Source organism: Odontesthes bonariensis, chromosome 15, assembly GCF_027942865.1.
Source record: "Odontesthes bonariensis isolate fOdoBon6 chromosome 15, fOdoBon6.hap1, whole genome shotgun sequence".
In the NCBI taxonomy this organism is placed as follows: domain Eukaryota; kingdom Metazoa; phylum Chordata; class Actinopteri; order Atheriniformes; family Atherinopsidae; genus Odontesthes; species Odontesthes bonariensis.
Window position 1 is genome coordinate 15,508,293 of NC_134520.1, and position 15,488 is coordinate 15,523,780.

The 15,488-nt window shown below is 40.3% G+C and overlaps 1 protein-coding gene across 1 annotated transcript in view; it reads right to left on the reverse strand.

Annotated features, from left to right (window-relative positions):
* lingo3a (leucine rich repeat and Ig domain containing 3a) overlaps window positions 1-7,974 on the reverse strand; it is a 35,156-nt gene extending 27,182 nt beyond the window's left edge. Inside the window, exon 1 of the mRNA XM_075485170.1 lies at window positions 7,325-7,974. The gene's annotated coding sequence lies outside the window, so the exon portion shown is untranslated. The remainder of the gene's footprint in view (window positions 1-7,324) is intronic.
* Between the last annotated feature and the right edge of the window lie 7,514 nt (window positions 7,975-15,488).

Here is a 15,488-nt window from a genome sequence, read left to right on the forward strand (position 1 = left end):
AATAAAGAAATAAAACATCTTGATTGTCCAACACCTAAAAATCTACAGGGAGAGGCTGGTGAGCTACAGTTAACTGGATTAACCTTTTTTTATTCCCGTCTAATCACATAATAGTTTTTGCATGTGCATCAAAGGAACCGTGTGATGAGGAAAAATGGAACATTGTGAGTGAATGTTTTGCACCTCAGTACTTGGAAGCAGTCTTGCTGCAAAAACACTCTCCATGTCATGTGTTAATCTTATCGTGCTCATAGTTGCATAATTAAGAAGGGTCTGATTACAAAGCTATCATCTGTAGGGCCCATGGTATGGAAGAAGTATGTAACCTGAGTGAGCCCACGGCACACAGCTGGCTTCACACAGTTCAGAAAGCCGTGACTTTGTGGCTCAGCTGCTGCAAATGTGCTTAATAAGAGAGCCGAACGGACTGATACCACTTCAAGCATAGAAGTAATAACCCTTCTGGAATTTGTCACTCGGTTTATACAAAACATGAACGGTGGATTTCCCTTTCTTTTTTTTTTTCTTCTTCTTCTTTCTCCTCCACGTGCGATTTTCCACTGATAAGATTTCAACAACTTTGACAGCAGTGTTAAAAATATGGACAAAATTTAAATGCAGCAACAGTTTGAGAGCTGGGAAGGAGTCTGGGGGCTTTTTCAACTGAAGCAGCAAAACATTCTTCACAATAATCTGAGAGTTTACTGTGAGGTTGAAAACAACCCGCTGCCTTTCGATAGAGTTTACAATATCAAAAGTGCAGAGTGAAGGAAAGGTTATACCTTGTGAACCAAATTAAATGCGGATGCAGTGCTATGGCTGAGGGCAACTTTGTTATGGATCGAGTGCTATTGTGGCATTGTGTTTTGGTGACTATGTTGCTGGCTGGAAAATAACAGAAGTGCTGCAGTATAAATGACCTTTGCTCTGTTTTTATTTATTTATTTTTGGTGAATACTGTCTGAATCTGAGGCTGAAAAGGACAGTTAGGGACAAAGCAGAGTGCACGATGGTGGCGCAGCAAGATTTTGGATTGTCTCAGCAACAGGCAGGATGTGTTTGAACATTCGACGTCAGTCTGAAGTTAAGAATTAACTCAATCGTTTCTCTTTGTTATCAATCTTGACACTGTATGTGTTATGATGTTAATGATTAAATCTTGATTTAGGAAGCTATTAGAAAAACATCAATCAACTGTTGGGAAATATGTCATCCCTGGACTGGACAAATGTTGTCTTATGCTGCAACGGATGCTACCATCCTGAGGAAAGCCCTGGCAGGAGCACTGAACTCAATTTTCTCCAGCAATCTCAGCCCTGTTAGTCGATCCGTATTGAAAAATCTTGTTTTATGGCTGTGCAGTTGCTGCCCTTCAAGCTGCCAGCAGCAATAGTAATACATAAGATGAAATGAGGCAGAGAGTTTGACAAGTATATAAAGTCAGCAGATACCCAGCTCTTTATCCCATAATGCAGCTCAGAGTTAGAGACACTTAGCGCTCTGCGAAGCTCGCAAACTTGAAGTATCGGTTCACATACACCAGAGTTATAAATGTACAACCTTTTGGCTGTCTCGCACTGAGAAACAGTCTAAGCTGTTTTATGATTTCACTGTCAAGGAGTCAACAGTTGAAGCACAGGGCCAACAAAACTGCCTTCATGCAAGAAGCAAAAGATGTTTTGCCATCACCAAACTCCTCGTAACCTTTTAAACACCTACACTCAGGAAGATTGCTCTGCTTCCCTTTTTTTGACTTATGTAGTACCACAGCCATCTCCATACACCTTTCATTTACAGACCTGAATTTATTTATGCAGCATCCAAAGAGGAAAAAATAAACAAAAACATTTTTTTATTCTTCTCTGGATTATATCCTTGCTGTGGCTCCAAGCCCCTGAGCCGGTCTAGTAGAGGCACACAAGACCTTTAATTTTCAATATGGAAAGGCACTCGATAAGCATAAAAAGATAGATTTTTTTTTTTTTAAGTGTAAAGCATCCTTCCTGGTTAGCCTAAATGTTAAATGAGGTGGTGAGCGTGTTTCTGATGGAAGATGCTGAAAGGTTATAGAATTAAAAAGAAAGCCTGGTATGCTGTAAGCTTACACAGCATTAAATCTCAGACTAATATATTTTTCTGAGAGGCCAGTGACCTGCTCGGTGTCCCGCTTTTGCCTCAGTTCTGTTTGGTTTCAGAAACCATAACAAAAGGCTCTGTAGTTGCTTGTGGCTCCATTAGAGTCACATAAATAAATTATACCGCAATGACAAACTGCAGTCGGCCATCTTCATTACCGTGCTGCCTTAATAAGTTGGGCCTCAGCCCATTTGCCCCTGGCGAGATACTGTAGCCGAATTTCTTATTTAAAATACTCCATTTTTAACAGAGTTTTAATTCATAATTGGCCTCAATTAAGCCAAAACACACGCAGATCCTATTTCAGTAAATGTCATTTGGAGATCTGCTGCAAGTACAACTCACCAAGGTCACTGAAGTCATTCCTAAAACAGTGACTGCCAACAAGGGACATTAACATAGTGTGCAGCAGAATCTGCATCTGTGTGGATTACATGTACAGTAAAGATTGTGGTGCTGCTCATAGAGATGCACATGTGGCTACAAGTAATGAATGAACAGTTGAAAAATGAAACAATAATGCTTTATCAGGTAACGACATCTAGAAATGGATTGACTTCTGGTTCTTGCTTTTGAAGCTGCAGTTTCCTGCAAAAATCACTTAAATCATTCTAGCAATAAATTAATTTAAAATAAATCTGTTCAAGTCACGTCTGCTCCGTTCATTTTCAATATCTCAATAAATGCTGCTGGTTTTTTTCAAAGATTTTGGAGCTGTGATAGACAGTTGTGTAAAATACTAATTTAACCAGCGGTTAAAAATTAAATATATGACATTGTCAAGGCTGACAACATGGACAGAATGAGCTAAAAGAAATTCCTTTTGAACACATCCAACTAGTCCCACTTCACTCGGAAGCAGAACAAATGCAAATATCTTTAACAATAACAAACCAACCGTACGATAAGAACTTTCCAACATCAGCTATCATTTTCACTTCAGTATCACCAGTTAAATGATCTCCCACCTAAAGTTGGTGTAAAGAGGGGCTTGGATACTTCTCACAGGGCTGCTGGGAGGCTCATCTGTGGTTGAGAAATGGAAAATGAGGTCAGCCAGCCACCAAATGTTAAATGAAGAAATCATGTTTGGAAACTAAAACAAAACAACAACAACAACAACCCAAAAAAAAACTTGTAAGACCCTAATGCTGTAAGCGCTGCTTTAGGCAACAGCCCCATCTATAATGCCATTACACTGGTCTGTGAGAGGGAGGACGGCCAGCACACACAGGGCCACGATCGTTCCAGCTGGACGTCCTAATAGTGACAGCCGACATGCCAGCGTGCCTGCAAGTAGCGGACAACCACTCGCTAGTAGCTCTCCCTCTTTCTCCTTGTCCCTCACCACACTCCTCCACCACTGTGTCCCCCTTTTCTTCCCCTGCCTCCAGCACATCCTTCCCACAAGAGCAGCAATGCCCTCATCTTCCTGTCAGTGAATGCATCGCTGCTTTACTGCCCTAATAAATACTCCAGAGTTGAAAACAATGAGCTTGGCCAGGCATTGGCAGTGTTAAGCTGAGGTAATGTCACCACCGAGCTCAGATGACAGCTTTATGTGCCGAAAGGATCGAAACGAGGAGGTAAGTGTGGGCGTAGTAATGGACAAGACTAACCGGCCTAATACAACAATGCACTCTGAGGGACACGCAGACCTGCCAGCCCACATTTCATTACTGACACATGAATCTGTCGAATGAGGAGCCTAGGTAGCACCTTGGGTGCCATTAAGTGCTTTTGCATAATTGCTTTCACTTCAATGCTGTTTTTTCCTCTTGATTTTGACACTGTAACTGCTCTTAACAGGCAGGTAGGAATCCATGCATCGACACATGCAGTGGCATGCAACAGTTTAAGCACACCATGAAAAAATGTCTGACTTGGCATCGCTGGGTGACTAATTGGTGATGAAAAAAGATTAAATATTTTTTTACTTTATGCAAAATTTATAAGAGGATTTTTTTTTTTTATCTCCATATTTGATAGTTTCTCATTTAGGACAAATTTTTAAAGCGGAAGTTTGTGGACATGATCAGTTGCCGGTAACACCCCAAATATCACAGCTTGAAAATGCTTTTCATAGCCAATTAAGAGTCTTTAAATGATTGTTTAGAGGATGTCAACACACTCCTTCTGAAAAAGGCTCCTCGCTCAGTGGGATTTTTTGTGCCATCCTTTTGTCATGTTTGGTTTTTTGTTTTTTTTTAAGCAAGCGCCTTGTGCTTGCCTTTAGAATTTGCTGGTATTAAATTGAATCTGTTAAAATGATCTCAGTGTCACTGGCAGAACAATCTCAAAGTGTGATCAATTCATCCAGTGCACAGCTGTGTTTTCTTGAAGATCTGCATCCTATTTCTCATTCTGTGTGATGATGCACAAAGGCTTTTCTTCTAAAGTCTCTACCACAAAGGTTACGCACTGCGAGGCCAAATAATAGGCAAGAGCCTTCAAGTGGAAAAGTACTACAGTGATTGTTTCGGTTGGAAACAAATGATTTACCCCTAATAGATCCAGTGGATAGATTCTGATTCTTTAAACAACCTTGTTGTCACCAGACCACGTCTTGTGATCTTAGAATCGATGTAACACTGTTTCAGGAGGGTCAAGCAAACCTAAAAACAAAGGAGATCACTGAAACCACTAAAATTGGGTTGAGAAATGTGCGACACATTAATAATATCTGGATTATAGGGCTGAATCATAATTTCTGAGGAAGAAGTGTGCTCAGAACAAAAGCCACTTATCAGTGAGACTAAACTTATTTTAAAAAGGCTTAAATTTCCAAGGGAGCTAAAAGATTGGACTCTGTAAAAGGTAATGTGGTCTGATGAATCCACATGTTCTCTGTTTCAGGGTGATGGGGGCATCAGCGTAAGAAGAGCAGTGGATGAAGTGCTGCAGCCATTTTGCCAGGTGACAACTTTACAACCCTGTGGGGGCAGCACTACGATCTGGGGTTACTTCTGTTGGTGAGGTCCGGGTTCGGCATCGCTATTTGTCCAAAATATGATATCAGCCGACTACTTGAATATTCTAACTAACCAGTTTTCGGGTTTTTTTTAAACCTCAATAGATATAATTTCCTAATGGCATGGGCAAATTCAAAGATGGTAATACCAGGAGTCATCTGGCTAAAACTGTGAGAGAGGTTTCGGGGAGCTTGACCTCACAGATCTTTGAGATGCGCTGAAGAAGACTTTATGCAGTGGTTCCACTGTCCCACTTTCCCTCGAAAAAGATGAATAAAAACGTTTTGACATCATAAGCTTATTGACATGATGTCACAGCCAATGCGGGCTTTAATGAAAGATAAAAGTGGTCCAACAAAGTGTGTGCGATTTTATGTATTTGTGCAGGTGTGTCTTCACATCAGAACAGCGCACCACCTCAAGTGTGCTTAAGTACCCTAAAGCTCTTCTGCAATCAGACCGAGACGTCGATTTGCCCTCTAGCAATCATATATGCAGTTCTACTAGAAATTTGTTCCGGTTACTTATATCTTTGTTTAGAAAAAATATATATATATATCATATGTAAACGCATTTTGCTATCATCCTATCATCTTCAACTGGTTTGCGGGCATTAATTGCTGTATTTTTCAAAGTGAAAGGCAGCTTCTTAAAAGAGACACTGGCTTCTGATTGTTGGAACAAAGTGACTGACAGAGTATTTACAAATGTTTGACATGCACGTCAACTGGCCACTGAAGTAGACTGACAAGTTAATAAAGGTGAGACACTGATAAGCTACCTGAGGGCTGAAAAATCTCTTGGAGCACTCAAACTTTTGCATGATCAACAATCAGTCCCTTATCTGCAATTAAAAGACAACCCGCTTTACAGAGGGAGAGAGAGAGAGACACACTGAGGAGCTGCAGTTTTTCTTACATACATTTTTTCCGCCTGTTGTACTTCCCTGCAAAACATGTTCAGAGAATGATAAGTCTGAGATGACTAATTGGATGATCAGCCAACCTAACTCTACAATCAGAGCAGACAAGAGGCAGGCGAGATGGAGTGGACAGTGAAATGTAGCAGTTTTCTTTGTTAGTTCATCAAAAAATGTGCCAGATATGTGGAACTTCACGCTGTTGCTATTAATTTGACACTAGCCAATTAAACGGGGCAAACACGCAGTGACATTGCAGTGAAGAAATCTTTGACAGGGCCAGTGGGCCGACCGTACGAATCAATACACTAAAACAACTGCCTGCGGCTGAAGGATGGGACCGTCAGAAATGCCCTGATAGTCTGACAAATTTGAGGCGTTGGTTTGAGTAGTTGCGTGTCATCCGCTCCCCCATCATTTCCCTGTCAACTTTCTGTAGAAACACAAGTGGTCCCAAGAATATTTGACAAAAACCATGCAAGGTTGTTGCCATCGTCAAAAGCGCAGCAAGTCTTTTCCATCTCATTGCTGTCCTTAAAAAGAAAGTTATCTGCTCAGGTTTGACATTTGCAGCCACTTGCTCGTTTCTGCCACGTATGAAAGGATTGCTGGGACGGAGGTCAACCGCAGTCCATGGCTATAAAAGACATCTGCATTCCTTAGAATAATCAACTGATGCTGCACTAAGAACTGAGCACACATAAAAACAGGCATGATCAGAGCCGAGCAAACACACACTGGGCTCAGATATGCCAAGCAGACGACAGGCACCGAGCCTCTCACTCCGAGATGACTGCAGGGATCGATCAAAGGCTGCCTTACCACCCCTTCCGTTTAGATCATTAAAACCTAATTGAGAACTGGTAACCAAAGAAACACACACACGCAGAGTGGCTGTGCTTGCTTGGCTGCACAAGCACACTATCTCAAGGATGACAATAGAAAGGCACAGCCAGCGTGAGGTAATGAGAGCCGATGTCCATCTGAGTTAGGGAGCAAATCTATCAGCCGGGACTGCACCATCACGGTGTGAGAGGAGGCTGAGGGGGCAAACTGGTGTCACTGCAATCACAGGCTGAACCTCATGCTCATCAGGTTGTCTGTTTGGGTGAGAGTAAAACAACAACAACAAAAACAGCAGCGAAGATGCATTTAAAAAAAGAAATAAAAAAAAAAGGTTAACAGCATGTGCATGATTTTTATGGTAATGGATCTCACACAGTTGCGGACAGCACATAAAGAGGAAGACCACATGGATGGGTTTATGTGTCCATGAAAAGATTTGAAGTTGACTCACCCAGGACTAGAACTTGCTCTGAGCTCCTTCCATATCTACAAGCCAGGGGGGGGATGATCTGGTCACTTGCAGCCGTTGGCTCTGGCTTCACAGGATAACGTTGCCTTTGCAGCCTCTCCAAACAGAGCTTCCTCCTCCTCCTCCTCCTCCTCTTCCTCCAGCAGCAGCAGCAGCAGCAGCAGCAGCACCAACAGCAAATGGACCGGAGTGCATTCACTCACTATCCCCCCTCTGTCTCTGATCTTCCGAGCACTGCTGATGAATCATATACAGCCACCAATATGAGGTCCCCAGTTCTCACCTCTCCTCGTTTGTGCTAAGAGGGCAGCAAGAGCTCCTCTCCTGACAGGCTCCCGGCTTTTTGTTTGGGGGAAGCTGTGAGGGCTTCCACCGGCAGCGGCAGGCAGCTCTGGCTGATGGTGCTCTGGTGATTGGGTTGCATGTGTATGAGTGTGCTGGCATTTGTGTGTGGGGGATATAGAGCGTGGTGTGTGTTTGTCTGAAAAAGGACCCGGCTGCCGTTCATTGGGGCTCATCTACGATGTTGCTGCTTTCTCTCTCTCTCTATCTCTCTCTCTCTCTCTCTCTCTCTCTGTCGTTCACGGGTTGATTTGCGCTGCATTCAGGTCCTGTGGGAGAGAACGGATGATGAGGACCATGCTGAAATGTTCCACCCACCTCAGCTGTTAAAACAGTGGATAGATTCTCACAGTAATCTGTTGGGGAGGAACTGCATAGAAACACGTGTGGGACCAAATTAAATAAATAAATAAGATGTAGATAACGAGTATCTGAAATATACGAGCAATAAAGAAGATAAGATGGACTTGAGAGACCATTTTGGACCCCCCCCCCCCATAAGAAAAAAAGCTACAGTCAGCATGGTCACATGTGCTGTTGAGTCAAACTGGGTGACCGTTTAACATCTCCTCAAGTGTTTTATCTATTCATCAAAACCATGTTGATCTAGCCAGGTTAGAAGAGATCCTTCTTCTCAACAATCAGTACGCTTATATACACAGTTGAGTTGCGCTATAGTTGGAGATCCACCTGGCCATTTCATTAGACCACTGTCTTTGTTACAGTATACAATCACAGGCACAGAATCGATTTATTGAACATTTCATGACAATGCTGTGAATTGTGTGAAAAAAAAAATGCTTTAGACATTCTGCTGCATCTAGATTTATCTGATCCGCATGCATATAAGTGAAGATTAACTCAATTCAAAGACAATGTGGCATGTGCTAGTGTGAGCTCACAGGCTAACTACAGTATGTTCTCTTATATGGTAATAACATACTTCAGGTGTAATTGAGGGTATTTGTGTCCAAACTTGAGTTTTCGTCATAACTCAAAGGTGTAGGCCAGATCTAAAAAAAGGCAAACCCCACTGAAGAGGGGAGTAGAGAGGAACCAAAGCATACAACAAACAAATCGTGAAGTCTTCAGGTAATCTTGTCAGCTTGTGAAAAAGAGGGCATAATATGTACTCTTTAAATTGAAATTTTCTTTAAACTGGAAAATTCAGACTCTCTCAAGGTGCCTTTGGAGAAAATGAAATGTCATCATATGATCATGATGACAACAAAAATAAAGCATTAATTCCATTTTTTTTAATTCACTCAAAAGCTTAAAGCTTATCAAACCGACATGTCGAGAAACCAATTAATTTCAACCAAAACGAGTCGCAGCCCAAAGGCACGTAAACAAAGATGTGAGGTTTTTCCTCTGTGCACTGTCACTGAGAGCTTCAACACTGTGCACAACCAAACACAAATGCTCCAGATCCATCCTCAGCACACCACTGCATGTGAAGGCAGAGGGGGACTGATTAGAAATACCCCACAGCTGTGCTAATCAGTCTCACCTGGCAGTGTTCCCTGAACCAATCAGCTCTTCCGTCCCACTCTCAGCAGAGCAAAACAAAACAAAAAGCACATCCTGCCACCGCAGACATGTAAAGTTTTCTAATTTGCTTGCACAATGTCAAACTACAGCTCATAATCAAATGCAGCCAGTGTTACAAGAACATTAACTTGAGTCCAGCTTTCAGGTGCTGCTGCCTGTTTTATTCTTGTTTTTTTTTTTTAGTTCAAAACTTGGACTTCATGCTTTCTATTTCAGTTAATGCACCCTAGAGAAAACCCTGCAGACATATACATCATTCCTCTGCCACAACATTAAAGGTTGTGGTGGAACGCTTTGTGGTAAACTTCCTAAAAAAGAATTATTTATCATTTTTAATTAGACCACGGGAGACCAATCTGTACAGTGACACAGAGCTGTTAAGGCTGAGTTAAGGCTGAGTTAAGGCTGAGTTAAGGCTGAGTTATACTTCTTTTAACTGCGCTTGCGCTTGTGTCTTGCGCGTAATGGCGGCGGTTGTGTGTGCTGCGTGGCGATTCACCGCCAGGACAGTAGGTGGAGTAGCGGGTTTTTTCAATGACAAGCCTACTATGATGAAAGGAAATTCACCGCCAGGACCTCTTCAGCAAGTCTCTCTTCCATAGATCCATAATAATATCCGTCTGGTTCTGGATCTTATTGATTAAAATCATCTAATTAAGGATGATGGCTTTATGATGTTCCTGGACTTCCGCAAAGCATTTGACTCAATTGAACATGCTTTCATTATTAACACACTTAAACATTTTGGGTTTGGTAAAGTATTTCTTGATATGATTACAATGTTACACACTGATGTTAACAGCTGTGTTTCTCTCTCAGAAGGTACATGTTCCAGATTCAGGGTAGAAAGAGGCATCAGGCAGGGTTGCAGCATTTCACCTCTTTTATTTATTATAGCCACTGAACTACTAGCTATTACTGTTTTAAATTCAAATATTGAAGGGTTAGACATAAACAACCACAAATTGATTATAAGTCAGCTTGCTGATGATACAACTATATTTTTAAGAAATAAGGATCAAATCCCATTAGCCTTAGAAACAATAAAGTTTTTTTCTCAGGCCTCAGGTTTGCACCTGAATCTGGACAAATGTGAACTCATGAGTATCCATAACTGTTCTGATTCTTCGTTGTATGATATGCCTGTCAAAAAGGAGACCAGATATCTAGGGATTTGGATAACTAAATGTGAAGAAGTTAGTGAAAAAAAGAATATGCAAAATACTATTGACAAGTGCAAAAAAACTTTAAATAATTGGCTACAAAGAGACTTAACGCTATTCGGTAGAACCATGTTAACCAAGGTTGAATCATTATCCAGATTGATTTATCCAGCATACTCCCTCGCCATCCCACCTAGAATTATAAAAGAAATCAATAGAATGAACTTTAATTTCATATGGAAAAATAAGCATCACTACATCAAAAATGGAGATTTGATAAAGGATTATGAGGATGGTGGTTTAAAAGCAATTGATTTTGAAATTATGAATGGTATATTGAAGATCAAATGGCTTCGTTCTTTTTTAAGAAATCATGATGAGATATGGTTCTCGCTACCTTCTCTTGTTTTTAAGAAAGTTGGAGGCATTGATTTTCTCTTAGTCTGTGATTTTGAAATCTCAAAACTGCCCATAAAATTATCCAAATTTCATCAACAGCTTTTGTTAAATTGGAAACTGATGTTCAAGCATAATTTCAGCCCTCATAATGTACCATTGTGGAATAATCGGGTAATATTGAGTGGAAGGAAGTCTGTGTTTATGGAAGACTGGATGACTAAACAAATTTGGTCTGTTAGACACATAATGGATGATAATGGAAACATTCTTGAATTGAATTATTTTAATGCTAAATATAGCTTGTGTTGTTCCAGTGCGACTTATAGGAAAGTTATACATAATATCCCACAAGCCCTTATCCAATCCGTAAAGAACAATATCTTGATCATTCCAACTCCAAATTTACATAAAATAAAATTAGATGATTTGGACCTAGTAAGTGATAAATGTAACAATAAATTTTTAAGACAGTATTCAGTAAACACCTTATACCCAGGTATAGCAAGAAGCTCATTCATTCTTAGAAATTATAACAAATGTGAAAAATCAAATATTCGGACAAAATACTTAAAATTCCCAGTTCCCCCAAAATGTAAAGAAGTTCATTTCAAAAGTATAAACAACATCTATCCCTCAAATGAATTTTTAAAAAGAAGATTTAAATTTGTTGTAGAAAACTGTTATAACTGCAAAATAAATTTGGAAACAACAGAACACCTATTTTATGAATGTGAGACTGTCCAAAATTTGTGGAAATCTCTACATGACTTATTATCATCCAGTTCCATGAGCACAGATTTTTGGTCTTTTCAAGATATCCAAGTAGGCGTAATCCTCAAAGATAAGAAAACAGAGTTCTTGATAAATAACCTCATCATCATCACAAAATTTTATATTCACAAGTGTCGATATGCCAAATCCCCACCTTCATGGCTTGCATTAAAAAATAATATATCCTCATTACAAAAATGTTTGAAACATATAAATAATCCCCATGCAAATAAATTATACACACTCATAGAAGATCTTAACCTGTCCTAACCTCTTGTAACTGTGTAACTGTTTAGAAGTTATTTATTTTATTCATTTATTTTTATTATTATTATTTATTATCCCCCTTTTTTTTTTTTTTTTTTTTTTTTTATCTTGGGCATTTAAGATCCTTCAAGTTGTTTTTCTATATGTGGAGGTGTGAATATGTAAAGTTAAAAATAATAATTGTTTACTTCTGAGTATGTCATTGTTTTGTCTATGTGACATATTTGAATAAAGGAAGAAAAAAGAAAAAAGAAAAAAAAAAAAAAAAGTCTCTCTTCCATAGATCTCTTCGACTGGATTCATGCTTCTTCTTCTTCTTGTAAATAGCCGGTATTTTGTCAGATTTTCAACACCTTGGGGGTCTAAACGACTACTTTCTCGCCTGAAAATGTTTCAAATGTTGCAAAAGTTATATATTTACAGAGTTTAGCCTATAGCTTAAGGGAAATCAGCTTTTCAGGCCGGCTGATTTCGGCTCGGGCAGGAGTGAAGTAGCCTGGGTGCCAGCCGAACTTAGCCCCGCCCATAAAAGTTTTGGTCGGGAAGTTCGGTCTGGCTCTGCTCAGTTGGGAAATCATTATGCCCGACCAAGAATTGGTCGGACCAATCAGATTGCCAGGGCGGGCTTTATACGATGATGGACAGATGATCAACAGGGACATTATCGACTACGTCACTAAAGAGCTGAACACGGCTGCCGCTGGAGATTCTGCCATCGAGTCTGTTCTACAGGATCTCCACATTGCATTCATTTTGAAAGACGAACAGAGGAACGCGATAAAGGCTTTTATCGATAGAAAATATGTTTTTGCCGTCCTTCCAACAACAAGTGTGTGTTGCTTAAACTACGTCACATACTATGTTGCTCTGATTGGTTGTAGGTCTATCCAATTGAGCGAAGAGGCATTTTTTCTCCTGGTTCGGTTGAAACACGCCCCATACCCAAATCTCTATTGAGCGGTATCAGACTCACATTCTGACTAGAATCGTGAGTATGACGTAGTCAGGCTAGGAGTGAAGTGCACTGTTTGTAAACGCTCTGCATACTGTCTGATCGATCTAGTAGGCGGTTTCGACCACAGCCAGTGGCTTGCGCTTGCGTCTTGCGTGAAGTTTAGAAAATTGAGGTGACACACGCAAGCACGCAAGGGGGGGCTTGCAACCGCGCAAGGGCTTGCGTTGCGTCTTGCGTTACCGACTATAAACCAGGCTAGCTACTGTGCAGAAAAAAGTCTCCTTTTTTATCTATGGATAGATATGCTATGAGATAGATATGTGAGATGCTTAAATCTTAAAATGCTCACTGTAAAGCACGCTCATTGAAACTTTCACACGTAGCAGCCATGGTTCCACAGATGCTGATGGGGGGGGGCGCCATCCCAGCTGTCATTTGGCGAGAGGCAGGGTACACCCTGGACAGGTCGCCAGTCCATCACAGGGCCAAATGTAATTCTCATTTTTTAATTCTCATTTTAGCTCAATTTTCTTCTACACCAGGTGATTAGGCTCTTTATCAGCTAAATACTTCTCTGTGTCCATCTGAGTGTTAATTTGTCCGTCAACCATTTGGCACAGAGCAGGAAGGGTGACGGAAGCTGGCTCGTAGGCCACAAAATAAAGAGGAGACTGATTTATGATATTTGAAAAATATGTTTGATTTACCCGGCCAAGAAAACACAAATATCAGGCACCATGAAAACGAGATATAATGGAATATATGACAGTAAAGCTCCCACGCATTCTGTACTGTTTCTTCATTTGATGTTATTTCTGCTGAGTCAGCAGCACGTATATACAGTGGATTGATTTGGCCTTCCATCTATGCTAACCTAACCTCTGTAGATGTACGTGTGGCACCTACAGTATTCACACCTCTGACATATTATTCAGTCAGCTTATGCAACAAGATTTCTGCTCATATTCACAGTTTTCTCACACATTTCATTCTTTTTTTTTTTTTTTTTTAGTGAGCTTGTCCACATTATGTTATCAAACCTACATTCTTACATAAAAAACATGAAAATTCTTGATTAGGAAGGAAAATTTGCAAACTACACTTCCGAAATGGAAAAACATAATATAGAGACTCACATCTCACTAGATCATGAGACTTTTGTGAAAGAGAAAATAGCACCGGTGTTTTGCTTCTGCCTCCTTTCCGCCTCTGGCTTCCACCTACCTGCACATGAGGTGTTGAGATGCTGCGCACTGATGACTGAGATCACTATACTGTGTGTGTGTATGTGTGTTGGGGATTATAACATTTGCCACGAAGCTCATATTTTGGGAGTTAAGTCGACCCTGCTCTAAAGAAACAGGACCCATTCCTGTCAGATTGCACCTATGATTTAAGTTTAGTGAGAGGAGTGAGACTTGACCAATAAAACAAATCGCATGAAAAATGTTATATCTCTGTAAAACTGAAGCAAACCTGATCTCCACGAGTTGTCAAACCTTCTGCTGTTAATTTAATAATGTTATTGTTGCAAAGCTTCAATGCATCATCAGTCATTTATTTATTGTCCAAGTTAATCAGTGCTGAAAACTTAAAGTAAGCTGAAAAGTAAGTTATTTTGTATTTTATTCCCAAATGACAACCATCAGAGAAAATGTCTCCATATATATGCAGACCCATGTTGACATTTCATCATATACAGTATGTCTGGCCAATTTTTAACCATCTCTCTTGTGGAACACGGTTTGAGGTTCACTTTCTTGCTCCAAAAACGAGCTGCCGATCAAACCACATACTCTACAGCCGACCACCAACCTACTGCACCAACTGAGCAACAGCTGCTACGCTCTTCTACTACAGAGAGAGACTGAGGAGAGGGGGATGGAGTGCCAGCTGGCTGCAAATACAATGTAGCAATGAGGTTGGAACTGTTGTTCATTTCATGATGGGTGCAGAATCAAGACGCTGCTTCTGAAAATCTCAGTATTACTGAGGCCAAAACTTGACGACTCATTCATTTTCAAATAGCGGATTTGTGTCAGTATTTCACTGTAACCTTTTATTCTGTTATTCAGCATATTACACAAAGATGCATTTACATATATGTAAGATATTAACTTAATATTGACTATTATAACATAAAAAACATCATCAAGATTAAGACATTACTATATTTAGTGGGTCTGTACTTAAAAAAAAACAGTGTGGAGATATATTTAGAGTTTATCCTTTATCCAGTCCGAGCACATTTCCCACTCTATTTTTTCTCAACTAAAACGCTTTTTAATGGCCTCTGATGGCAGCAAGGACTTTAGGAAGACTCGCATTATTCCTCCAGGCATCTTTGACACTTCACCGCCATGTTATAAAGGAGCATGAATTGGAGCCCGAGGCAGCGCAGGGGTGTCATATCCCAATGAAAATAGAAGCAGTGCCATGTTTTGTCCCATTTGTAGTCTGCGCTGCGGTCTTCAGCAGACACAATAGAATTTTCTTGGCTGGTTTTATCTGTGTTACAGTCTCTCTGCATGTTAAAATGTGACTATCTGTCCTGTGAGGGGAATAACAAAATGAATCTGACCATTTCTAGTCATTGCTTTCTTAAGATTTAACTGCTGTTTTGCAGTGGTCTGTAGTACAGTGACCTTCATTAGCGTCATTTGCCCTCCAAACATTTCCTAGAGAGGTTTGGTAAAAG